The 27,544-nt window shown below is 34.5% G+C and overlaps 1 protein-coding gene across 1 annotated transcript in view; it reads left to right on the top strand.

Annotated features, from left to right (window-relative positions):
* The window catches only part of LOC145666712 (putative G-protein coupled receptor No9), a 601,808-nt gene that overhangs the window by 117,971 nt on the left and 456,293 nt on the right, over positions 1–27,544 (top strand). The window contains exon 2 of the mRNA XM_081734226.1: positions 8,019–8,053. The gene's annotated coding sequence lies outside the window, so the exon portion shown is untranslated. The remainder of the gene's footprint in view (positions 1–8,018; positions 8,054–27,544) is intronic.

The raw sequence follows: 27,544 nt of genomic DNA, 5'->3' as shown, positions 1-27,544 counted from the left end.
AGGGCATCTCCAAATATAGTTTTGTTTTATTAGTTTCGTAGGATATGGAAAACTAGAAAAATAACACTTTTGTTACTTGTTATTCCTTAAGAGCGATTCAAGCTTAAAGAAGTCTTCCTCCTGTGTTTCTACACATACAAAGTGTTCCTGAAAAACACCAGAAAAACTGCATACGATATGAGGACATAGAAGATACGAGGACATTAGAAAGAGTTGGAAAATTTAAGGAAATGAACAAAGATGTGAAATCTTTAGAACCTCGGATCAAACAAAGGGACATTGCGATGGCAAAAGAAAATAAAAATGGGAAGGTAATCAGCGAGAGAAGTGAAGTATTAGAAGAATGGAAAGAATATATTGAGGACTTTTGTGAAAGTAGTGATAGATCGTGTGGTCTAAATATCGAAGTAGAAAATTCAATGCGAAAGGGTGACAAAGGTTTAGTATTCTTCAGGATGAGTTTGAAAATGCTATATTTGACATTATTAATGGAAAGGCAAGCATGATATATAATATACCAATCGAATTCACTAAGAATATGGGAAACAAATCAAGGAAGAATTGTTCCAATTATGCAATGAAATATGTGAAACAGATGAGTGACAGAGAAACTTCTGAGTATCATGACACCAATGGCTAAGAAATCGAACCCAGAGAGATGTGAGGGTTATAGAAATATTATATTAGTTTGATATCGCATGCAGCAAAATTTTTGCTTGTAATACTGAACAAAGGGTTATATGAAAGAACAAATGAAAAAGTTTAGGGGAAACTGTTCTGTTCAGGATCGATAAAGGTAAGGGGCCGCGGTGGCTCAGTGGTGAGCGTTCACCTCTGGTGTTTGGATCCCGGGTTCGATCTCAGCCCCCGCCAAGTGAGCTTTGAGTTGGACAAACACCGCGTGCGTGGGTTTCATCGTGGTTCTCCCGTTTCCTCCCACTTTCTTCATTCCACCATTTCATTCATTACTCATCATCACCGTCTCCTTTAGCCTAACAGACATAATCGTGGGACGTAAAAATCAAAGATTTCATTTCATTTCATTTTTCGATAAAGGTACAAGGGATGCAATTGGATTATTAAGTATGATCGATGAAAGGTTTATAGAAAAAGAGAAAGAGATGTATATTGTATTTATTGATCTAGAAAAACTTTTGATCGAAGTAATTTGGAATTATTGTTGGGAGTTCTAAATAAGGTTGGATTGGAATGGAAAGATCAAAGACTTATAAGAAACTTATATATGAAGCAACAAGTAAGTGTTAGAATAGGGGAGGAAATGACAGAGGAGAATGCAATTTGAAGTGAAGTTCGAGCTTGATGCTGTCTCTCATCAACATTATTTAATATCTATTTAAAAGATATAGTGAAAAGAGCCTGTATAATAAAGACAGCATTTCAGTAGGAGATAGAATGATTTGATGTATACGGTTTGTAGATGATATGGCACTTATGGCAGAATTTAGAAGGAAAGTCAGTATATTAGACAACTTGAGGAATTGCTTTTGAAGAATATGGGATAGAAATATATGTTAGAATAAACAAAAGTCGTGGTGATTGGAAAGAAGCGGTCGGTGCCAAATATAGAATAAAATGCGAGAAATAAAACAGTTGAATATTTTTCGATACTTAGATAGTATTATTAGTGATGATGTGAAGTATGAACGTGAAATAGAAGCTAGGATAGGAATGTCGAAAGAAGCCTTTAAGAGGAAGGAAAATCTGTTTTGTAGGATCCAGAATAAAAAGTGGAGAAAAAGACTCATAAAATGTTTCGTATAGAATATTGTACTGTATGGGTCAGAAATATGGACATTATGCAAAATTGATAAAAAAGAATTGAAAGCTTTTGAAATGTGGATATGGAGAAGAATGAAGAGAATTAGTTGAAGCGGAAAACTAGAGAGAGTATTAGAAATGATGGGGAGAAAATATCACTTGTAGATATTATTGAAAAGAGTAATGAAAACTGGTTGAGACATTAGCTAAGAAGAACTGTATCATGAGGGACGTACTAGAGGATATAATGGCAGGAAACAGGAAGGAGGCTATAGAGGCTACGATTCATGGACAATATCAAAACAGAAAAATCGTTCGTGAAGACAAAACGGAAGACCGTGGAATGTGTGAACTTCTCAGTTGCGGCATGTGACCTGCCAATAATGAGTGAGATCAAATCTTGAATGCATGCAGATCACTATTTGATGACTTAAGACACACTTTTGTTAACAATAAAAATCATTAATGGGAAATAAACATTTTTGAGATATGTCTCTTCGTAAATGTAAGAGATTGACTCAGGTTGAATATCTGAAGCTTCATATTTGCACTAGTTGAGAAATGTTATAATAAAGTTTCTCTAAAGTGCAAAAATTATTTAGCAAATGTTTGCTATCAGTGCACACTACACTCACTTAAGTTTTCAATTGTCAATAACTCTTTATTATCTTTAGCAGAGTTTACTATAAATACAGACTGCATCTTGCATGTACGTAACGTTTCATTGTCAATTACTATTTACTATATTTAGCTGAGTTAATTATAAATACACACTGCATTTACATAACGTTTCAATTATCAATAACTAGGGATCAAATTTGATATGGTTGTAAATTGATTGTTATAGGATATATTACGATTGAATGTCTTTCATTCCTTATATTGGCTATTAAATTTGCGGTTTAGTCTTAGTTAAAAAATAGGCTGAAATCCCAACTTTGATGGCTAATAATGTGGAAACCAAATCTGCACATCATAATATTACACATGCTAACTAAGTTTTGTGAAGGTGCTACCACTATCCTAACTGTAATCAAAATTAGATGTGTTACACACCATCAATGAGACTGATTTTTTAAAACAATAAAACAAATGAAGGATGAATATGATGTGTTTTATTCTATTTAATAGAGAAATAATTAAGGCTTCTATAGGAAACGCATCATTGTTGACCTGCTGTCCTCAACAAGTACTTGTTTTTTTTTTTTTTTTTTCAAGAGGCTCCGCTTTCTTTTTTTCCATTCCATTAGTAGATTCCTTTTGATTTTTAGAAGTAGTTAGTTCCCAGTCTTTTCCGCATGCTACTACATTCTTGTTGTAGGAGTTCTCCAAAAACCAATTACGATACTGTCAGAAGATAGCCGGGGAAAACCCAACCTTCTTGGACTTCTCTAAAGAAACAAGTTTCCGAGCAGATGTCGCGGGTGGGAGAAAGTAAGTGGCCGAGTTTCCTCTGCAGGGTCTTCACAGCAATTCATCATCATCACTTGTTGTTCTCTTCTTCTTTTCCTTTTCTTCTCCTCTCCCTTCTACTTGCAAAAGTCTTCTGGTCTTCTCTCTCTTTCTCTCCCTCTAAGATTGATAGAAAAATCTCCTAAGACCTTGATCCATTAGATGGCTTTTCAACGTGCTAAGGACCTACTTTGTTGTTGGTAAAGCTGGAATACAAGCTGAAGGCAAACAAGAATTAGATAAAGAAGAAATAATGTCAAAGAAAACCAGTGACAACGAAATGTCATAATTAGTCACGTTTGTTTTCCTTTGATTTATTAACTCTATTTTCCTTGTGCTCAGTTCTTTATCTGAAGGTATTTTAATCTTTCCTTATTTTATACATAAAGAGTAAATTATATTGTTGCAAATTGACTATAAAATAATTTGAAAATTCTTTGATAAAGAATAACCGAAGTCTAATAACAGGTTTTAAAACGAAAATATATTCCTGGATTTGGTTCGAAAGGGCCAATAAATTTATTTAAATTCTCTGAAGAAGAGGTCCCGGGTTCGATTCCTGATGAAGACACTCGGTCAAGATGTAACCTTTTGAGGACAGCCATCCTGAGTGAGGATTTTTCTGGGATTTCCTCATTCACACTCGGAACGATATCTAGCATAAAGGTGCCAGGCCGCTTTCTTCCTTTTCCACTTTCCCTTGTAGCGTGATCCCCAAGGGATGTCATTCCTCATACTTAACAAACTAAAATGGCCATAGATGCCTAAAAGTGTAGAAATATTATTGTTATTCCCAAATTCGTACATCAAATTCACTTAATATGATCGATAAAGTAACGATGGGATAGAGAATATTGAAGTTGTCCATTTTCCTATGGCTTATTTTATTTGTTAGAAATTCTTGAACCAACAAACCTGCTAATAAGATAGAAATATATTAACAGCTATGATGTTTAAATCAATAATGTCAATATGATATTTATTGCAAGATCGTTAGGTTCCTCTTCATAATGAAGTTAATTACGTGGTCTGAGATATATGAGCATAATTTCAATCTCGATTCGCAGTGAGGTTCTAAATCTAAGAAAAACTCTATGTGATTGTTCAGATCCCAGTTTAAATAGCAGAATCCGTCTCGCATAGGGTCGGTGCTGAAAAGAATTGTCAATCTCCTATAGATCAATAATGATCGCCATATTTCTAGTCCGATGTGCAGATATGTATACTTCATATACCGGAATCTAAATGTAATGGTTTCCCCGATCTAACGGTCTACTAAATCTTTAACTCTTTTAGTACGTATCCTAAGATGAATTCTGAAAAACAAAGCAGCTTCCGCTGACGCACAGTTTTGTACATGAAAGCGAGCGATAACATCTGTTCGAACGTTTTAAGCACAAAAAGACACTTGTGCATTCCTATGTCAATTCTGGAGACGTAAAAAAGTTCTTTATGTATGAATTCGTTCAGTAGCCTTATTTAAATAGCAAGTAGTGAGACAACAATATCAACAGCTCATAGACCCACCAATGTTCCAATCATGGTTGTGAATGTGTGAAGCTAATTTTTCAATACATAACGGTTAACAGTCATTCTTCTAGCAATTTGCTAGCTAGAGAAGCTAAGAACATGTCGTCGTGGCTCTCATTCTATGTTTTAACATTTACATAAGTGTTAATATTGTTCTGCTCAATGTACCAAACCAGTCAACAATTGTCTTTATCATTGTCTAATAGTCTTCGAACATAGCATCTCATATTGTCGTTTTTAAAGTATCCCTGGCGTAAGACCGCCACAAGATTGGAAGCGCTTTGCTATCCATATTGCAATAAGTCTTTAACCTCATTTCAGTGAACAACTGTTCTACAGATGATTATTCTGGCTGACTTAATAGCTTGAGTGTTTTTTATCCAAAAGGCTTCGGTTCGATCTCGGATGGAGAAAACATTTCGGACATTAACGCAGAGTTGTTTAGGTCCCACTTTAACCAACAGTATCTAAATATGGGCTCAGTGCTGAAAAATATATTAATCAACGATGTTTTGACTTCGTGTCAGGAAGTAACCCCACTCCATTATTTCGCAAGTATCCTACTTCATGGTCAATACATTGCAATAAAATACGCTTTAGTATCTTTATTACACCTCGAAGTCCATACCACACATCCATAGCAGCGAATCATGATGTAATACTCCTAGTCTTATCTTTACTGCTTCACTATCCAGCTCTGCCATGAATACAGTATTACTGCAGACACTGCGTTCTATTGAACTTAGTGGTATTTACTTTTCTGCTTGACTGCTCTTTTTCTTTTCTTTTCTAATAAGTTTGCTGCATAATGTAGCGTAATGCAGAACCTGATGTTTTCTAAAACACTTTACTTTTTCTCAACATCAGCTCTGTCCTGTAGTATTCTGCGGTCTCTTCAGGTGTGTTTCTTTCGTACTCCAGTATGTACATAATTTTTGCAATTCACTTTTACTTTACTTCCCGTTTTCACATAACAAATGTACTGAATTTAGAAGGTAAAGTTTGCAGTTCTTTTCAGACGGTTTCACTCAATAATAATACATATCAAAGTGCATGTTGCAACATAGAAGCCTCATGCGTCAGTATGACTAGTTCATTTCTATAGCTAAAGAGTACCTAATTATATGGTAATTAGTATTATTAGCGTATTTTACATGTGAATTCAGAATGGAAACTTTAAAATAACGAAATTCAAAATTATTTTATCAAAATCTATGGGGTTTGTCTTCATATCTGACGAAATTAATTGTATGTATTCAAATTACAATAATTGCTTCTAAACCTTAATTAATCTCCATACACTTACGATCAAATCGTAATTAACTGATATTATGAATTTGCAAAATAAATTGAAGTTTGTTTGGAAATTTTGACGTCTAATTCCTCATGAAAGGTAGGAACCACGTTGTAACTATAATTAGTTGCATCACAATAACCTTATCACAATCATAACATTTACCATCTACGGTCAAATTCAAATCCGAAGTTCAAGTCATGTGTATGCTCATAACATTTGTATGCGATCCTCATTAATTAGAGTTCTAATTACGCACTAATGCAGGATTAGATTCTATGATAATCAATTAGAAGCTTTGTAATTAACATCAAGAGTTAATTGTCAATTATTTCTTCCCTCAATACGATGAGACTAGAAAATACAGCTATTTGAACTAATGTTTGGTTTATAAATAACATTGTTTAGAAGACATGCTATATGTTTAGAAGACATACATTGCAATAGAGATTATTTGATCTGGCTGATTATATTTGTAATACAATGTGTAATTGCTTGTGTGTATTGGTCGAGATGCATCTCAGGAAAATTTGAAAATGAAGCTATAGTAATTACGTTCTCTACTACATGGCGGGAGAAAGAATAAATTGTGGTTTAGTGAAGTTTAATGTCCTTTTTCAGCACCGAGACTGTATGAAATATGGACCGAAAATTTAAGATGAAATTAAATTGTCCCACGGTTAACTCATGCCTGGAAGTCTTCGGCAATGAAAGATTTGTCAATACGTCTAAACTATTACAGGATAGTCTACTTCACTCGTGATCACTGTATAAATGTTGTCCTCAGAGGAATTATTTTAGTGATCGAAACAAGTAGAAATCACTTGAATAGATTGGAGAGGAAGAAAGGAAATGACCTAGAACCATTATGATAGGCACATCCCGGCATTTGCGTGGTGTAAATAAGGGAAACCAAGGAAACCTCACTGAGGATGATTGCCCTGAGAAAGCTGTTACATGTTTTAGACCGAGTGTTCCCATCCGGAGTCGAACCTAGGACCGCTAGCACCACTTTTGCAACTTCACGACAAATTGTGCGACGCTGGTCAATGGTGTGCTGCTCAACGTGCTGAATATTTCCAAGAATGACTGCTGTAGGTTGAGATCCACAAAGACCGGAATCATTAGTAGCAGATGTACTACCTTTACACGATTCAATGGAAGATGCACTACCTTTACACCATTTAAATGTCTTCTTACGGCTGAGTGTCTCATCATCGTATTGTGACTGAAGTCGTCTCTAAATTTGAATTGGTTTATTTCCTCCTTCACTAAAAACGCTGTTATGTGTAACAGTCTCCGAACTTGCACGCTAAATGAGTCTCACCAACCAGTAAAAAGGACATAGTTGTCAGTTCCTACTGCGTGCGATACTCCATCTTTGGATTCGATTTTAAACTTGTAAAAACAAAAACTATGGATTCACTTGAACGTGCTTGGTATTTCCAAGCTCGACCTTTGTTCCAGTGCATTCTTTTGTCTCATTAAATTGTATGTCCGCGTTGCAAAAAGATATTTAACACATCAAAAAAGATTCTGAAAAGAAACTAAAACGAGAAAATGATACCTCCTTCCAACGAGAATTCAGCGTAAGTTATGAATCAATATAAATTAATAAGTTCACTTATCTAAGAAAATTTTCAAATTGCCAGACCCTTTTCAGTTTCGTAATTACATGGAATTAACATAACTATTTGTTATGTTTTCTTGTAAATATATTGATTTATCTATTACCCATATGTTTTAGTCTAAGAGATAAAGGGATTAATAGCAGGATATAAACTGTAGGTACCTGTAAAATAATCTTTGAGCACCTTTCATCTAGGGAAGAGGAAATTTGTTTTTTTTTTTTAAAAAAAAACTTATTTCTACAGTACTATTTTTATATTATCAGTACAAAGATGAAAGGAAATCAATAAATATTTCGAGGAAAATTAATTTCGATTGTTTTTTTCTTTTTCAGAAACTTGAGTGCTCGTCATTGACAAACATCCTGTGGTAAGTAAATATTCGGCCTCTTGTCCAGTGCTTTGCTGTATAATTACTGACTTTATATGAAAGTTGCAATATTAGTATTTGTGATCCATTATGTTACTTTATACAAAACGAAAAAGATAAATATAGAAAAAGATAAATAGCTATATTCTTGACCACAAAATCTTAGATCGTCTTCGAAAGTTGAAATTTAAGGAGTGAACCTAGATCTTCCTAGTGGTCAGTACACAGGAAAGTACGATTTTGTTACATTTGGTTAGCAGACACTAACATGCACAGTATATAAATTGAGTAGACTGTATTCTTCACATTATCAGTAAACGAATATAAAATTTCCATGGATTTAACAGACATAACGAATGACATGAAAGAAGAAGTGGCGGTTCTTGAGGAAAATCACACATGAAAAATTTATTTATTTTCGTGTAAGCTACAGGAAAAATGTTTACCTAATGGATTAATTCTTGTAAATAGATTTCCGAGGCTATATGAAACTTTCGTCCCTTAACTTGTTGCTATAGAGCTTTTTTTTTTTTTTTTTTACCGATTCGACTTCCTTAAGATTAGTTTAAAGAGATAAGTTTTCTCGATAGATGTCACTATAGTCTTCATATCTCTCTAGTGCATTTTTTTTTACCTTTTACGAAAATTTACTTTTCTTACAAATGTCAACCTACAGACAGTATTCGTAGTTTTCTTTGGGAAAATGTCCTTCGACTGACACGAAATTTTCCCTTTTCTTATCAAAATTTCTCTAGTTTGTCGATTGTCCAATTCCTGTGACAAAATGCATGCGATACGATTAATTTAACTATATTAAATGAAATGTCAACCAAAATAGTAAAAGAATAATAATAATGCTTCAACAGTAATGATTCCACACAATTTATAATGAACTTAAAAAGGAAACGCAAATTCATAATTTTCTTCCGATGTCCGCTGTTGATTTGTGAAAGGGTAATGAGAAATTCAAATGTTATATAGTAAGCAGAAATAGAAATAACTAAGTCTTCTGTTTTGATTATCTCATTTCAAACATTAATTTTACACAATTTACATTCTAATGCGTTTGTACACAAGGAATATCATGCTCTCTCATAAATGCCGTCAAGACAATTTCTGCTTCTTTTGCCTTGTGTATTTTATTTGTTTTCAAGAAAGGAAAAAATCTTAGAAAGTGGAACTTTACATTGCTTTAAGATTTTACAGATGTATTTTTTGACTTGAGAATGTTTTTCTATTTCGCTTTTTTCCATAACATAAGTTTATTCTACATAAAAACCGTCTACAGTTTTCACTATTATTCTACACTAGCTTAAGTCAACCTTTGAACCTTTCATCCTCTAACCACTATTTTGAACTGTATTTTATAAAATTGTTTCTCGTCTTAAGACAGTTCTAAAATCTTATCTTTTGTGGCATTGCGAGACCTTTTTCCCGTTTGCGATTGTTCTAAGGTGCACTGGAACCAACATTCGTTTCCTTTGAAGAAAAATCGATTTATTGATACATACGCTTTATACAATTAACAAAACATAAAATTTACAAAGATATCAAAGTTCCGGTTACACTAACAGTGATTGGGAAGCTTAATTTTTGACCTCAAGTATTGCTGTCTTTTTCCCCAATTACGTGGTTTAATTTTAATTTGCATTATGCTCTGGTGTTTAATATTGGCATATAGTTATAGTTATCTTTTAAATCATCAACAATTTACGTCCCATGATTATTCACTAACACTACCACACTCCTATGACACACACCGAACATGTTGTGTTGAACGAGGAATGAAGCTCTAAAATGTTCATTCTCAAAATAATATTCATTTTATGTTCTTATAGAGAGAAAAAGAGCATGTTTGGGCGAGATCAACAATGACAGCTTCTACTGTTTTATTTTTAACACCATTCTTTATGTAATTTGTTTTTGCTTCTATTTTTTCCTTTACTTTCTTCTACAAGAAATACACACAAATACATCAAACCAGCAATAGATGGAAATTATGCTACTTTGAGCACGCACACCTTTGCTATTGTATTGGTTTGTTTAAATAAAATAAAGAAAAATTAAACCATTTATATTGGCCAATCAGTTTGCGAGACAATTTCCCTGGATTTTCATGTTTTAATGTAAAAATTCTCTTTTTCCCATTTTGCTAAATTTGCCTACGGAAATTCCATAGATTAGGAAAATTTGCATCAAACTACGAACACAGCCTACAGACTAAATTTCTAGAGAAAAAACTTCATAACCTGTCAAAGACAACAATCCGTGTCGATTTTTTAGTTAGAATTTTCTTTATTGTTGAAATGGCTTGATTGTTGGAATGGATATCCTAATTAACAATGGAATTGATTCAACAATGAAGAAAATTCTAAATAAAAAATTGGCACGGATTGTTGCCTTCGATACGTTATGAAGTTCCTTCCCTAAATACTTGAGGTATGTATGTTGAAATTTGTAAGAGAAATTGTAAATTTTCGTGAAAGGTAAAAAATAGATTACAGAGAAAGAAGACTAGTGACATCTATCGCCAAAACCTGTCCCTTTAAATCGCCCTTAAAGAGCTGCCACTGGAAGAAGGAAAAGAACTAAGAACTGGTATATTGTGTAACAGATGATTGAAATCTGCAGATGCCGTATAAACACAAAGGTAAAAAGAGAGATAAAAGATGATTCGTAATCCTAATAGCTATTACGTGTATGAAAATGCTATTTCTAGCATGGATTTGGACCATCTGCGTACGAATGTACTTAAGAAAGTTATAAAATGGGTCACAGCTATGCTCTGTAATATGTACGAATATCAGTTTTCCTTTGGTGTGGCGGAGACTTTGTAGTTTGAAATTATATTTTCACGTTGGAATAAAATGTAACCACGTTTGTAAACAAAAGTTTATTTCATTTTTATTAGTAACTTCAAAATATATTAGTTTTAGAAAAAGGGTAATTAGTAAGTTTGCTAATATATTGGGTATACTAAATCAGTAATTTAATAATATGTAAATTAGTCGTATGAATAAATTTTACTTAGTTTAATGAAAATTATAATTACGTTATAGTAGTTGCTTGTTGAAAACTTCAAAATTGAGAACAAAATTTCCTTCTGGATTTTCCTATGTAGACTGCCATATTTACAGCTTTACTTTTATGAATATCTAAATAAAATTATTCCTCACTGGGAAAATTTTTCCAGTGGGTTCCATAAATTAGATTCTCTCACAAAGAATATTTCAATACCTTGAGTTAAAAAAAGACAATGAATGTGATAACTAAATTATGAGTTCTTTAATCAGAATATTCTCTGGAAGTAACGTACAAAATAGGCAAAATAAATGAACGCTAATTATTAGTTGTAAATTATCTTCAATTTTATATATAAGAGTTACTGACAGTTCGCGAATATATTATGAAAAACGAATTTACTACATCTTGGCAAGATCATATTATTTTATTTCTCAAGCCTTTATATGAAGTAAATTTACGGAAGAATGTGGAGGTCAAGTTTACATCATAGATTGAATATATCAAAATCTAGGATAAATTATTGAATTAAAAGTTTAGCGTCCCTTTCAGGAGTGAGGCTACATGTGACATAGACCTACAGTTTAACTTGGAATACGAACCACATAAACGTCCAGTGGAAATCGAAATCATATCTTCCACGCCAACAACACATACGCTATCCACATAGTCACAGGGAATATAGGATAAATTATTGTTTAAAGAAATAAAATTAGCAGCTTTTTTTTTTTTTTTTTTGGCTGAAACCCGGAACTTTCTTTTCCAAGCGTCAATGGTGCATCGATAAAATACATTACTTGTAGCATTTGTTGCTTCTGGTACCATATAATCCATTGGCATAATAATCAGATGAAATGTTGAAAAAAAAAATTTTTTTCATATATTGCTTAGAAGATGCAATACCTGCAAACGTTTAACTTATTACGTATTTTCTATGGATTTTTCTTTCACAGAGCTACCAAAATTATTAGGAGATAGCTAGTTAAAATCATAAAGTAATTCGCTAATTTACGATTAAAAGAAACCTGAATTCTATATCATAATTGCTCTTTGCATAATTTTATATATGGTAGAAAGTAACAGATAAATTATAATACATAAATTGAAATTATAAGAGCAATATGAGTGCACTACACTGTTACTCTCTACAATTTTTGAGCATTCCTGTAGCTGAATGGCTAGAAAACTTACCTTCGACGTAGAAGACCCGGCTTCCAATCCTGGTAGCAATTTATGTGGTTCGGATTTCATATGGTACCCTATATTTGTTTGACTTGTTTTTTAAAATTTTAAAATCCTTTATTTGGTTCGTTGCCTAAAAGTTTCCTTTATTTATTTTACTCACTTTTTAAGAGTTTATTATCCTTTACTTATTTGTGTTACTTTCTAAACTTTCAGTACCCTTTATTTATTTGAAACACTTTCCACAATTTTGATATCATTTATTTATTTGGTTCACTTTCTAGAATTTTGATATATTTTATTGTCTTCAACTTATGTATTAAATAAAAAAACTTAGCATGCCAAGTGAAAAACTTTATTATGTCACTAGAACATTGATCCGTTTTCCCGTTCATCTTGGACGTACGTATCGTATCATCCATATGACATTGGGTAGTGACTACTGTATATTGCAGTTTTGAACCTTATTATTCTTTTTGCACACGGTTTAGTCTTACATATAGATTACACCGCATATATTCACCGACAATTTGTTCCAAAAGTTCTTTCCCCTTTCTCCTGCGAAATCGTGACCAACTTTTGAACTTATACAACGAGGATAAGCGTGCTTTCATAAGTTTTATAGACAGACAGCCATATCTGAAATAAAGTAGATGACAGTGTTTTTTACAAATCTAAATTTTTACCAATAGAAATCATCAGATCACAGGTCATTTGTTCGTCATTAATGTAACAATGTAAGCGCTTCTTACTATTGCTGTATACACACTGTTACTGATACTTATGTCTTGTGGTGGATGCAATCCAAGACCTAGTTTTGGTTCAACAACTGCATCTCTATATTCGTTCCAAATTAATACCTCTTATTTGAGGCTGTAGTGCATAAAAGCCAAAATCCATTTTAGAAACAAAACATGAATTCAATAAGACACTCTTCCATTTTTTTCTCACTGTGTTAGACTATAAAATGTCCCTTTGTTACTGTTCATTGTGCAGTGCATGGTTAAATCATATTCAGTGTTGCATTGTTATTCATCTACAAGTGAAATAGCTTTACCTTCATTACACGTGGATATGTAAGCGAGTAATGGGTTGTTTGGCGGCAACTGTGTAAATCGAAATTAATCAACACGGAGCAATCCACAGGTGGTTGTAACCTTGTACTTGTAATCCCTTAATGAGCACGTTCTCTCAAAGTGAAGCTGTATTATGCAGTTTTGTTCCCATTGCTTTATGCTTACCATTGTATGATTTTTCCCGCTGGTGCTTTGGTTTGTCTATGTTGCCTCGTTTCGTGAGGATTCCACCATAGAAGACAAAACACAGCCAAATGGATTTGTTTCTGCCCTATTTTCTTTCATTGTTATATGGTGTTTTTCGATTTAAATTTCTGCTTACTATGTAATGTGGAAGCCCTAAACATACTTTACAAAACGCATGATTTTGTAAATTATGAATATTGACCAAACAGCATGCAAAAATTTTATCTGAAAATAAGGCAATGAGTTAAGTCAATTTTAATGGTAGAGAAGTCATATCGATCTGATGATGTATTGTAAAAAGAGAGTCATGCAAAAAGTGTGTACCAATTTTAATGAGTGAAAGTTTAGAGTTTAAAACATTAAAAATCTTTCTTTGTATACATAAGAATGAAATGTTGCTATTTTGAAGCAGGAGATCCTGGCTTTCAAAAACTAATCTTTCGTTGATGACACACAAATAGGACAACTTTTGCTCACAAATATACATTACATAGAATTATTGTCATAGCAAGGAAGAAATTTTCGAACAATGAGGTACACACTGCATTTCAAATAAAAGCACCACTATATAACCATGAACACACACACACTCATGCGCACAACATCACTCACAATGAAGAATTTAGCAGTGAATGAGAAGGATAACTACATGACTTAGCTGTAGAGGTTATACTTGATTGCTACATATATATATTCTCCTTCTCTGAACAGTTCATTATGACAATTTTAATATTTTTAACGTTCAAGTGCTGTGCTATTGGAGGAGAAGTAATGTCATTTTCTTGCCACTTGATCAAATCGGTGCATTCATCAGCGTCAAATTTAAGCTTTGGTACTTTGAATAGCCAAATATGTTTGTGATCTTTAGGTTTAGCATTCAAAATCCGTCTAAGAGCAAATGCTCTAACAAAAAGACGATTATCACATAACATGCACAACAGAATGTTCTCTGGGTGTGCAAAAAATGAATTGCATTGGATCACAGGATCTATGATACTTTTTAACTCTTTATTTAAGTACCGACTCAGCTTGATAGTTTGGAGAACATGCTCTGCTCCATTTTTAACTAACGGCTTACTTCGACATGTCTTCCAACATATTGATAGACAAGCAACAGGTCCGACAGCTTTTGCTGGTCCATTGGGAAAGCAAATACAAGAGTGTGACAATTCGCCGACCATAAAATACGAATAAATAGAGTGTGTACTACATTCTGTCAACTGTAGTGATTTGAGTACAGGACAGAAGTACTTGTATGAAGTATGTAATGCAGTTTCCTGATACTTCCCCCCCCCCCAATAACTTGTTATATCGATCATCGGGAAAATTAAACCACTTTAGATGACTCACTTTGGCAAACATTATTTTAAGTCTTTATGTTGCCATAGATAATCCCGAAGCAAATTTAAAGGAGCTGATAACATTTATTTTAAAACTTCATGCCCCAATGGGGTTCCAAATAAAATTCAAGCCGTTAGTTAAAATGGAGCAGAGCACGTTCTTCAAACGATCAAGCAGAGTCGGAACTTAAATGAAGAGTTAAAAAGTATCGTATATTCTGTGATCCAATGCAACACAACATAAAATTACGTAATATGTAATTTTTACTCACCAGAAATTCTCTATGCATGCTGATGTTTTCTTTTCTTTTCTTTTCTTTCTTTCTTTCTTTCTTTCTTTTTTGAAAACATTGAAAGACTAGAATATATTTCATATATAATTCTTTTTCCTTATAACTGGATTCGAATCTCTTGATGGAGAGATATGCACTGATCAGTTGCATCAAAAGTTCTACAGCCTCTTTGTTGTGGCTTCAGAGAGGGATATATAACTAACGCAGCTCTGAATAAAAAAAAACTCTATCCGAAATGATGTTTTTCATCTTTGTTTTAGTGTTATGAAACATAGATGAAGTTCGTCACAATCGACGTTAACTCAAATTCTACGGTATTTTTCTTCCTTCTTCTCAGAAGTTGGAATCTGAATCGAGCAAAACCAGGGTTGGTAGCTTAGGTAAATTAGAATTTGTCATGATTTATGAAGCACGATGATGTTGGCCAATGAATGTTAAGAGTATGTGGAGTAATTGCACTTTGTTTTAATTTATTAAGTTTCATTTTTTTAAAAAAATGCGTTTACTAACAATTTACAAAATTTGTCCCTACGATTAGCAAAAATATATTAATGTCCCTACAACTGACAACTCTGCACAGTAACATCAGATCAAAAGTTCATACTATCGTTGCATTTGCAAGACCCTGCCGATGACGCTACCAGCTTTTATTTCTTCGGGAGGGGATACAGACATTTTTTTGGATGGAAGCTATGTTTTGTATTACGAAAATAGTTTTGTATGATTTTTTTTACATTACAATGAAACATGTTCGGAAAGTAGTTGGGGAGCTGACGATGCGACTCGGAACGCACTCCCCCTGTCCTATATAATATCTTCACTTTGCGGTACGTGCAGTGTTCAACGAGGTTTCTTCTTCAGCTCGTTCAAGCTAACCTACTGTCTACCACTAAGTAGAGGCGGTATCAGTTCTAAACGTTTCCAATCACTGTGAGTCAAGCATTATTATTTATTAAAAGGTCCGCGCGTTGCATTTCAATTTAGTGTTATGTCAGCTCCAGATAGAATATTTCCTTTAAAAAATGGATATATGCGTAAAAAGGGAACAATTAATAATTCTAACACTTCTTTTATTGGGTGTCTGGTTTATTTATTGATTGTTCGCCGCTCAAAGAATGCTCTCTTATGTTAGCATGAAGTCGGCTTGGAAGAAGAAATACCTTCTTAACTTCTTCGAAATCTTCTTTGATCCTTTGATATTTCTTTCTAGACAAATTCTGTTTGTAGATTTCTTTTCTGTACGTGACTAGCTTAGAAGTGCTTTTTAGAAAAAGAAGAGAAGATGTGACATTTTGTGAACAAAACCGGCAGACACCTTGAAAGATCAACAGAGATTGTAATATACCATTACAGTTGAAAGTAATGGCAATTTTTTTTACGCACCCTGTACCTAGTAATTTTTTTTTTTCAATTTCGGTTTAGTTACACAATTTACTTACTCTCTTTACTTCGAATTAAATATAATAAACCCAAAGGTTTTGTTAGTAACCATATTCCCACTGTATAATATATTTATTTATATTTTGATTAAGTGTAAATCCTATTTACGGATATATAACTTGAATAGTTACAAGGTTTACCATTCTGACGTCATACCGGAACATAGTTCCGTTATTGGATATAAATTTCCTTAATTTCAGACCAATGTAGATTTTGGCCAGGTACCTAATCTTTCCCTCACCCCCTCTCACTAGTCCATAGTCACTTTCAGATCCGGTTATATCTGGATTTGCCAAATTTCTATTTGCTTTGTAATTTCCGCGGCTAAAGTTTCGTTCTGATTGGAGGAATTCTCTTACCTCTGGCTTTTTCGGCGCAATGTTATCAGAACAATCGAAGAAACCCTACAAGGAGCAGCTTGTGAATTTTGTGCTACATATTTTTCGGGAAGAATTCCAATTTCCAAGGACAACTAAGGTAACATATAATGTAATCCAATAGTTAAAGATTTACAAGAGAATAGGAGCCCGAAAAATCCGCAAATTTTGGTAAAGAAGCTGCAATTCAGTGAAATAAATTCCAGTTCTGTTTGCTCGGAAGCCATGTTTGCTGCCTATCGAGAATAGACAACAGTGAAAGAGTGACTTTACTTTTTTTTTATTTCAAACTCAAGTAGGGATTAGGGAAATTACGACCTGTTTGGTGCATGTTGTTCGTGTATTAATTAAATGTGACTTTCTATTATTTATTCAGTAATCGCATGTACGTAGGTTTGATGGTTGTAAAGTGAATAATAATAATGGCAGCTTAAGTTAGCTTAAAAGGGCTCCTATCCCCTTTTCCAAATTGAACCAGTTCTAGCGGGGGAATGGGTTAGTTATTGTTCGTTTTAGGGCCTTTTCCCCTTTCAGGGGAAGGGTCCCTCCATAAACCTCGTTAAGGTGCCCCCAGGGCATCAACTTTTGGTAATCATTATGTAAACAATTGGTCAGGTCAATTGGACCTAGTGTTTACCTTTCTCATTTTGCCCCTTTAACTTAAATAGAGCCGACTGTATATATCGACGAGGGAGTAATGTATTTTAAATCTAATGTGTTAGGTTATTTTCGTCAACATGCATGTAACTAAATGGTGCATGTTTAGTTTAGTTAGTTGTCTTTATGTATAGTACTAACAGTGGTGTATGTAGTTAGTAGTTTTGTGTGAGTGTGTGAATTTTCGATTTGGACAGTGTATAAATATGCTTTAATTTAGTACCATTTTGCTAACATAAATAAACCAGAGTAAATATTAAATTTCTGATTAATGAGTACAAGTATACATTTCAGTACACGGTAAATTATGCCTCCACTACAGCGCTATAGCGTCAGTTTTCGGTAGTCAATTGTTTGTTGACAGTACGACATCGCATGACTTAGTGATTTAGATTGTTTGATTTTGGACAGTTATTCTCAAATTACTTCCCGTGGACATGGTTTTCGGTTCGGATGAGTATACCTTCGTATAAAATAGCATGAGATCTTACTGTACTGAAAATTTCAGCTTGCTAGGTCCAGTAGTTAATGAATAATCCGCTGAAATAAAGAACACCTATTTTCTTAATAGAAGTAAAACCCATATGCTGTTACTGTTTGTTTAAAAATGTAGTATTAAATTCTTTTTCTTTCCCGTGGCTGTAGAAAATTCCATTGTTGCTTCAGTTTTATCAACAAATCAGAAATCGATTAATCGTTGACAATTTAACTTTCCGTAAATACATGTATGATTTTTTTTTTAAACCTGCAAAGTAAATACAATTTGGGTGCTTCGAAATAAAGAGTACGTGGTTCGATGAATGTGATCGTGTGGTGGTTTGAGCGTGATAGATTGTGATAATTATATATATATATATTTATTACTGCGTAATGTAAATATGTGTATGGCCTGCGTGAAAATGTACGAAATAGGGTGTTTATAAAATATTATTTCGTGCGAAAATTAGTATATAATGAATGAATGTAATGAAATGTTAATAATATGATATATAATGTGAACGAGATGATGACCCCTATAGTTAAATGAATAGGCCTAGTGAATTTTATATAGTGAAAATACGAATGTGTTTACGAAGAAAAAAAAAATATCTCTCGCGTTTAGACTTCTACACCAGTGCATTCATCCAACCGAGTTTGCTACTTGAATGTAAATTATAGTTGGGAATTGTGTGTCACTTTGCATTTATGTACCTCATAATAACAGCCCCAGATCTTAAGCCTTTCAATAGATAGAGTAGTATCATATGGGAATTACTTCTAAAGGATGACGGAAATGATAATTAAGAAAACCAACTGCTATATCCTGTGATCATCGAAAAGTACAGGTTTCGGTCATTTGTATCTTTAGCATTCATAGCCTCTCCGAGATTTTTTTTTTTTTGTTTTGTTGCTTACCTTATTTATTTATTGTGCAGTGTTCATATAACTCAGTTCGGACTATCCGATTAAATTAACTGCTACTAAATATAGCGTACCCGGATGTCGACCCCTAGTCCCCTTAAGTATTTTCGTTTCTTTTCTTAGTTTAATTAGATGAGGGAAATTAACGACATCCCAGACTGTGGCGTGTCTGCGCGGGGTAGCCATCGGTGATGTTTTGGTTATTGAAATCACCGATCCAAAATTCAGTTTATTTAATTTTTTTTAATTTTGGCAAATCACTAATTAGGGATATCTTAGCTATTACTCTAATTTCATTACTATTCTGGAATCTTCTAGTTTCCAAGTGGTCGGATGATTTTTTTTTCTTTTGAAAATCTAAATTAACGCCGTCTCTAACCTTCCGGAGGATTTTCGGGACCCTGCTGGTTTGGGCCGGATACGGGGATCGGATTTCAATCTTACAACCAAACTCTTGTGGGATTGGGATCTGATGGACACAGAACTTGCATCCTTGGCAGCAGGGCGCTTCTTGAGTCTACGTATTTGAGTAGACCACCCCTTTTGGCATGTTAAGAATATTTTGGCTATGGATTTTGTTGAGAGCGAAATTCGACTTTTATCTTTGTAGCGTTAGTTATTTCCCACTTAAGTCTTTGGCGCCCCTATTCTTCGTCTTCCTTCTTCTCTATCTCTCTCTCTGTCTTCATTACTTAGAGATTTTTTTTTTTTCAAATTTTTCAACCTCCCCCCCCCCGGTTTCTGAAACTCATGAAAACGTACAATATTCATTTCACTTATTTCGATCGTATGTACTAACTGAGACATCGAGGGATGCAATTCGTGGAGGTATTGCAGCACAACTCAGGACCATTTTCGCGATATTCAATCCACCACGGGAGAAATTGACGGGAAGGTACACTATGCTTTCAGATTCCTAGAAACCTTCGTTATTCATTGATCATACAACTTATATCAATTGATTACTGATTTCTGGTTTTTATTTCTATTGATTGGTCATATAGTGTGTATGTATTAGTAGTCTGGGCCCACTAGTTTCCAATAACATTGATTTTTTTATATACATCTATATATGTGCTTACATAGTTTTAAAAGTTACGTGCCTGCTCATTTTGTTGCATTTCCACCTCTTATGTCATTAAATAACACCAACTGTTTTTTGTATATATACGCGGATCTTTAGTAAACTGAAAATGATTATTGATTATCGGGTTTATTCATATGAAATACAATGTTGCAACCTTATGAAGGAAAAAGGTGAATGTTGATAGTCAGGGTTTTTGTTTTGTCTTTGAGCCAAATAAATATAAATATTTATAAAATATGAATACTTGTCGAATATGAACGGTGATGTAGAATTTAAACGTCGATGAAATATTAAGATAGATATTAAAGTGAAATTTATTGTATTGATTAATATGAATACATATATATATATATATGCGAGTATGTATGTAATGGGCTCGATATTTACCCTGGTCTTGTTAGGTTGCCATAGATTTTTGACACTCGGTATTAATTAACTATTTGTGATATATAGTATTCCCGCGTAAATTGTCATAAATTACTTTTGTTGAGTTGTTATTAATTTTTGTAACTATTAAAGTGGAATATAATGTTAACTACTGCATGTGAATAAAACAAGTAGCGGGTCGTAAGATAAATAAGAATAACCCTAATCCTTACCCAAATTTACTTTGCGAGTGAAATTAGCAATCTACGAAACAGTGCGCCCCTCCAACGACTTTTTCCATCAGTAAAACATGGAACAAATCCCTCCCCCACGATCGGACACCAAACTATTCAGTATCTAGAATTTTTTGACTACAAGATCTATACTAGGAAAAAATTAGTGATCTTAAATTCAACAAACTGAAATCTGTTTAATAAGTTAATGTGAATCCCGGAATATGGAAATATGTTCCCAATATCTGTGACTGGATTTGATAAGTTTTCCTTAATATTGACAAACTTTGAAATTTTAGATAAAGTGCGTCGAGTGACGAAATGAGAAATATAGATATACATATATGTGATATGAAGCAATTAGTTGTCTATAGTTAAAATAAAAACAATTGAATACTCTCATGGACACAAACCACAGTGCGTAAAGAGAGTTGAAAACAAAAAAAAAAAAAAAAAAAGGGGAGCTATTATCGACGTGAGAACAAAGACTCATAAAACTGTCGATACGTCTCCTATTGAGACAAAGACTCAATAAAATATTACTAAAGTTTTTTTTTTTTTAATGATTAACCAATTATTTTTTTTTCTTTTCCTGCAACGATATGTATTCATTGCACTGAGTTTTAAATATATATTGACTCTTGAATTTTTTTCTTGTCTCGTCTTTGGTTTTAATTCTTTTTCATGTAATCCAACTTTTAAAATATATATATATATAAAAAGAGAAATGTGTTATTTGATCTTGCTGAAAGTAGCGAATTTTTGTGCATGTTTATGAAACATTCTTTTCATGTATTAAATTTTTTTCCTCTGTTATGTCAAACTACATCTTCTTCTATTGAAATGTAATAAATGTCTATAGCATTGTAGTTAGGTTAGTCTAATTCAACCAAATACAACCCGAAGTATACATTGTCCTGTATGAATGTGTGTGTGAGTGAAATGTAGGTTTAGTATTAAGTGCACCAATTATCTTGTCATACATATGTGACTTATTATAATTATTGGTAGTTATCAATTGAACTCATTGAATGTTAATACTAACTTAAGTTGGCTCTATGAAGGAAGAAAAAAGGACTGAAGTAGCCTGAACGAATGATCATCATGAGAGAACTGTGAAAGTCAAAATCTTCGACACATATGTGATACTCTGATTTTTTTTTTTTTCCTGTGGTCGTTTCTAACATGCCATCAACTTCGTCGTTCATTTTTCAAATATTGAATATTAGTCTAAACCTTCTGGAAATATTGAATAAACGGTAAAATTAAACTTTCTCATCTATCTCCGAGCTAGATTGGGATAATTCGGTAGTTGGGGTCAAATGGATCTAGATCGGGGATGTATGGGTTAACATGTGTCTATCTTTGATCACCCTAATACCAGACATTCACCCAATAGCTATTGGAAATGATCACAATTAGATAATTATTCACTTTCCTTTACCATATTCCTCAAAATATTTAGTAACAGCTTCCCCTTTATCACCTTCTTACTTTACATCTTTCCTCTTCTATCTTCTTTTTCTTTTCTTCATCTTCTTCTCCTTCTAATTTATTTTTAATAAAACTGAAAGGGGGGTCGTGACTGGGAATTCTATATGTAATAAACACGGTCATGTATTTATTTATTTGATTTTATTTTCTTTAGAAGTCCGATAAAAGGTTTTCTCTTTTCGATCGAACCTAGTATGTTCGAAATTAAGAAATTAAGAAATGGAAATTATATTCCAATATAATTAGGCATAAGCTGATAGCTTCATGAACATCCCCACCAGGGGTGAAGGGTTCCCACTCACGACTTATTCTGTGCATCACTTTTGTTGCAAATTTTTTTTTTTTCAATCAGTTTTAGATTGACGAGCGGTGACAGGATTCGTTGTTATGGCAACAGTGGTTGCTGTGGCAACAGCCCCTTTTTCCAGTTTTAGAATGGCGACACGTGACAAGACTGTTGCCATGGTAACGCATGTTTACTGTGGTAACGGATCTGAAAATGCTTATTGAATAATACCAGTTATCATGCCAATCAGTTTGAATTGGTGAACCGCGACAAGAATGGTTGTCATGGCAACGCTTGTTCCCATGGCAACGGATCTCCGTTTAAATGGCGACCGATAGATTTGAAATTTTTTAAGAATGTTAAAGAGTGAGGTTGAAGGCATGTTGAATTGATTACAACATTGAAATTAATACGAGAAATTTTATAGTCAAATGAAATAAGTAGAGTCGTTGGCTACTTTGTCATTTTTGTTTCCTTTTCTAAGGGGGAGAAAGAGAAGGAGTGTCCAAATTTTTCTAAAATTAGAATTAAACGCTAGAAGGGTTTCAAGGAAGGAAAGAGAATGGGAGTCCTTTAAGTCATGAATAATACTTGTCTGGATAGCAAATAAGTATTTTATAGTATATGTGTATTTTTGCTATATATATCTTGTCTTTTGTAAAATGTAAAGTGTCTCAAAGCTATGGCAACAAAAAAGGTTGTGGTGTCACAGGGCGAGTGTGAAATCACGTGCACTCAATGCACATTAAATGAAAAAGAGAAAAGATCTCGCGCCCCGCGGAGACTTATAAGATGTACCGGTTGTGGACTCAAATGGATCCACTCTGCTTGTTCCAATTTAGATGATACTGCGGAAAATGCAGAAAAAGTTCAAACCGGCGAAATAGAAAAATATTGTGAGGACTGTGAAAAGGACCGAGGCCAAATATCTCCAGCGGAGATATCTGACCTCGACGATGAGGAAAAGAGTGGAAATCAAAGTGATTCTCGGGATCAGACGGCAAACCCGAAGGAAGGAATGTCATCTGGAGGGTCTGACACGTCTGCATTAATTCGCCAGATGATGGAGATGATGAACGAAAGATTCACTAACATGGAACAAAATAATACAGAAATGAGGCGTGAGAATGCAGAAATGAGGCGTGAGAATGCAGAAATGAGACGTGAAATAAATGAGAAGTTTGATACCTCGAAACGAGAGACCGACGCTCGATTCGAGGTATTAAACAATAAAATTGACCAGATCTGTTTGGACTTTGCTTCTTCGATGAGCAAATTGAAAGATCAAACATCTACTGAACTGGAGCAGGTTAGATACCGGGCCCAACAGTCCACCGAGCAGCTCAGAGACGAAACAAATGAGAAATTCAACGAAATAGATATAAGGTTTGAGAGTACAAACAAAAGATTTGGTGACATCGAACAAAAAGTTGAACAGCAGCAGGCTGAAATAAGTAGATTGAATGTTGTAATATCCGACCTATCAATAGAATCTAAACTAGAGTCGGTTGACCAAAGAATTAGTCGAATTCAAACCGAAGTAGACAGTATTAAGGGGAATATTACTAAATTGCAAATCGCCAAGCCTGATATCTCCTATCCTTTTCCTGATGGCGATTCTCCAGGGAAAATTCTCCCAGAAAGAAGTAACGTCCTCCCGGGTAAGAGTCAAGTGTTGCCTGATGCACGGGACACAGCAATGTATTGCCCCCCGCATCAGCCAACCTCGAAATCATGGTTGAGTAATTTTGATGTACCGATGCAGTCGAGTGTTGTGACTACAACAGTCACTAGCGTAAATGCTCACTCTACCTTTGGAATGGTACAATCGTACAGCGTGCTGCCAGGAGGGGAAAGGAGATGTGCCGGACCGTCGGTTACTACCGTGGTGGGTCCTAAGTTTGAACCTTACATGGTCAACACAAATTACAAAACCTCTCTTGGTCATATGGGAGCGTTCAGTTCAGTGACCACTCCGTCGGTGGCAAATCCGGTGACAACCCCAACTACTCAGGATAACGCGTTGATTCCACTGGATTATTTTCCTGCCCCGTATAGTATGAGCTCTAAAGTTTCCCTCCGGGATATTGAACGTTTTCCCACTTTCGATGGGAACATTACTAACGGGTTACCTCGAGTTTTCCTGCGGAGACTGCAGCAATATTTAGACATGTATAAACTTACTGATGGGGAACGCCTGCAGATAGTTGAAAAATGTTTGATCGCCGCTTCGGGCGCATGGTTTGCTTCGGTTAAATACCAAATCCGAACGTTTAGTGATTTTTTGATTCTTTTTAAAGAAGAATATTGTAATGAGCACATCGAACGGCTCCAAAAGAGAAACTTACAATCACTCCGGTATGATCGCTCCAAGTATGGGTCCCTCTTGGACTATGCTTGGAAAATTATCGAACTATATTATCAGATAGCTGAACATCCCTCTCAGGCTGAACTTGTAGATATTATAGTTAACGCTCTTCCACCCGATGAGTCCCGGGCCATAGCGTCCCACTTGTGCCAAACGGTGCGAGAAGTCACCTCACGTTTAGCTGCCTTGTGCGGCAAGGAAGTTGGTGGTCCACCAAAACGATACTTCGCCCGACAGGCAAAAATTCTAAAACCGACGAAGACGAAGGTAACGGCAAGTTGCCAGACAGATTTCCTGAGTTATACCCAAGGTGGATCTCGTTATCCTAGTGGGTACGGCTCAGAAAACAACAATAATGGCCGGCGACTATTTAGGAATCGGCCCATGTTCAACAATCGCCGGAGTTATCGTCCCTATGATCGTACCAACATGGAATCGAACCCGGGTAGGGGCGATAACACCAGGAGGAATTTTAACAGGACGTACGGAAGAAGGGAGAACGGTAATAGTCAGGGCAATAATCATAACAATAATAGTAACAATAATGTAAATCGACCCCAGAATTCAATCCATTCGCAAGTGCGTGGTAACGGTGAGCCTAGAACAATATTAAATGGCAGTGATAGACGGGAAACTGCGGCCTAATGTCATCAGATATACTAGTCGACGGCTGAAGCCTTACGAATTGTATCTGTCGATTTCTCAGTTAGAACTTCTGTCCGTTCTATTGCTATATGAACACTACTGAAAAAAAAAAAAAGTATCGGAACTCACAATTTTCGAAATTTAAAGATTTTCAATTGTACAGAAGATAAACGTAGTGAATTACTTGCGCAATACCCCAAGTAGATATAATATACTGTCCTAGAGTGACTGGTAACGTTTGAATGGGATGAATGAGTGTGTTAACTTAACAAGCATCATTAGTTAGTATTCCCAATTAGCAAAATTTTGTTATTCTAACAAAATTTTGTTAATGGGCCGGGGAAAACTGTAATATACCATTACAGTTGAAAGTAATGGCAATTTTTTTTACGCACCCTGTACCTAGTAATTTTTTTTTTCAATTTCGGTTTAGTTACACAATTTACTTACTCTCTTTACTTCGAATTAAATATAATAAACCCAAAGGTTTTGTTAGTAACCATATTCCCACTGTATAATATATTTATTTATATTTTGATTAAGTGTAAATCCTATTTACGGATATATAACTTGAATAGTTACAAGGTTTACCATTCTGACGTCATACCGGAACATAGTTCCGTTATTGGATATAAATTTCCTTAATTTCAGACCAATGTAGATTTTGGCCAGGTACCTAATCTTTCCCTCACCCCCTCTCACTAGTCCATAGTCACTTTCAGATCCGGTTATATCTGGATTTGCCAAATTTCTATTTGCTTTGTAATTTCCGCGGCTAAAGTTTCGTTCTGATTGGAGGAATTCTCTTACCTCTGGCTTTTTCGGCGCAATGTTATCAGAACAATCGAAGAAACCCTACAAGGAGCAGCTTGTGAATTTTGTGCTACATATTTTTCGGGAAGAATTCCAATTTCCAAGGACAACTAAGGTAACATATAATGTAATCCAATAGTTAAAGATTTACAAGAGAATAGGAGCCCGAAAAATCCGCAAATTTTGGTAAAGAAGCTGCAATTCAGTGAAATAAATTCCAGTTCTGTTTGCTCGGAAGCCATGTTTGCTGCCTATCGAGAATAGACAACAGTGAAAGAGTGACTTTACTTTTTTTTTATTTCAAACTCAAGTAGGGATTAGGGAAATTACGACCTGTTTGGTGCATGTTGTTCGTGTATTAATTAAATGTGACTTTCTATTATTTATTCAGTAATCGCATGTACGTAGGTTTGATGGTTGTAAAGTGAATAATAATAATGGCAGCTTAAGTTAGCTTAAAAGGGCTCCTATCCCCTTTTCCAAATTGAACCAGTTCTAGCGGGGGAATGGGTTAGTTATTGTTCGTTTTAGGGCCTTTTCCCCTTTCAGGGGAAGGGTCCCTCCATAAACCTCGTTAAGGTGCCCCCAGGGCATCAACTTTTGGTAATCATTATGTAAACAATTGGTCAGGTCAATTGGACCTAGTGTTTACCTTTCTCATTTTGCCCCTTTAACTTAAATAGAGCCGACTGTATATATCGACGAGGGAGTAATGTATTTTAAATCTAATGTGTTAGGTTATTTTCGTCAACATGCATGTAACTAAATGGTGCATGTTTAGTTTAGTTAGTTGTCTTTATGTATAGTACTAACAGTGGTGTATGTAGTTAGTAGTTTTGTGTGAGTGTGTGAATTTTCGATTTGGACAGTGTATAAATATGCTTTAATTTAGTACCATTTTGCTAACATAAATAAACCAGAGTAAATATTAAATTTCTGATTAATGAGTACAAGTATACATTTCAGTACACGGTAAATTATGCCTCCACTACAGCGCTATAGCGTCAGTTTTCGGTAGTCAATTGTTTGTTGACAGTACGACATCGCATGACTTAGTGATTTAGATTGTTTGATTTTGGACAGTTATTCTCAAATTACTTCCCGTGGACATGGTTTTCGGTTCGGATGAGTATACCTTCGTATAAAATAGCATGAGATCTTACTGTACTGAAAATTTCAGCTTGCTAGGTCCAGTAGTTAATGAATAATCCGCTGAAATAAAGAAC

This window comes from Thermobia domestica, chromosome 12, assembly GCF_964235325.1.
Source record: "Thermobia domestica chromosome 12, izTheDome1.hap1.1, whole genome shotgun sequence".
Classification (NCBI taxonomy): domain Eukaryota; kingdom Metazoa; phylum Arthropoda; class Insecta; order Zygentoma; family Lepismatidae; genus Thermobia; species Thermobia domestica.
Note: the sequence above shows the minus strand (reverse complement) of the source record. Positions and strands in the feature narration are given on the sequence as shown.